General features: G+C 36.6%; 1 non-coding gene across 1 annotated transcript; it reads left to right on the forward strand.

Moving 5' to 3' along the window:
• Window positions 1-380: 380 nt before the first annotated feature.
• On the forward strand, window positions 381-487 carry LOC113754663. Its single transcript, XR_003465341.1, has one exon. It is a non-coding gene; the product is annotated as a small nucleolar RNA R71 (small nucleolar RNA).
• The last annotated feature ends 465 nt before the right edge of the window (window positions 488-952 follow it).

The following is a 952-nucleotide window of genomic DNA, read 5'->3' on the forward strand; positions in this document are numbered from 1 at the left end:
GACAAGCAAATCAAGAAGATGCAAGGCTTTTCTTCCTCCAAAAACCCACCAAGAGCTTCCCTCCAACCTTGATTCAAGATTTATTGGAGTAGATTAGAGTTTTCCTTTGGATTTCTCACTAGTTTGGACAAGAATCAAGGATAGAATTTTTTTGTGGTTTTCTCCCTCTTTTCTTCTTCCCAAATTCATCCAAGGCCAAGGAACAAGAAAAAGAAATAGTGAAATGATAAGAGTTCAAGTTGGATAAGAAGAAAACTTGGTCTTGGTCAAGGGTATTGGTCAAACTTTGAGTGACAAATGACAAATGACAAGATCACAAGATCACAAGATCACAAGGGTATTGGCCATTATAGAATGTTTGAACAACCAACCAATTGGGGAGACCATGGTGAGGACATCTTCTTTGAAGATCCTTAAATATCTCCCAAACTTCACATAATGACTCGCCTTCATGTTGAGTGAAACCTGTAATATCCATGCGAAGTTTAGCTATTTTTTTTAGGAGGAAATATTTATTTAAGAATGCTTTGTCAACTCACTCCAAGAAGTGAAAGTATTAGCTGGATAAGAGTTAAGCCATACCTTTGCTTTGTTACAAAATGAAAAAGCAAATAACCTTAACTTAATTGCATCTTCACTTACTCCATTTACTTTGATTGTACCGCATAAATCCATGAAGTTAGTTAGATGAGTATTAGGATCCTCCATTGCATTTCCTCTAAATTGACTTTGTTGAACCATTTGGATGAATGAGGGTTTAATTTCAAAATTATTTGCATTAATTGCTAGTCTTGCAATGCTAGTTTGTGCTTCTAATTCATTTGGCAAGGCATAGTCCCTCAGAGGTTTTGGCCTTTACTCCTCCATTTCGATGAAAGTTTCACTTATACATTCCACCTCAATTCGCTCTTGTTGGGTGCGTTTTCTTCCTCTTCTCGCCGTGTTTAATTCT

The sequence above is a fragment of the Coffea eugenioides genome, chromosome 11, assembly GCF_003713205.1.
Source record: "Coffea eugenioides isolate CCC68of chromosome 11, Ceug_1.0, whole genome shotgun sequence".
NCBI classification, from domain to species: Eukaryota; Viridiplantae; Streptophyta; class Magnoliopsida; order Gentianales; family Rubiaceae; genus Coffea; species Coffea eugenioides.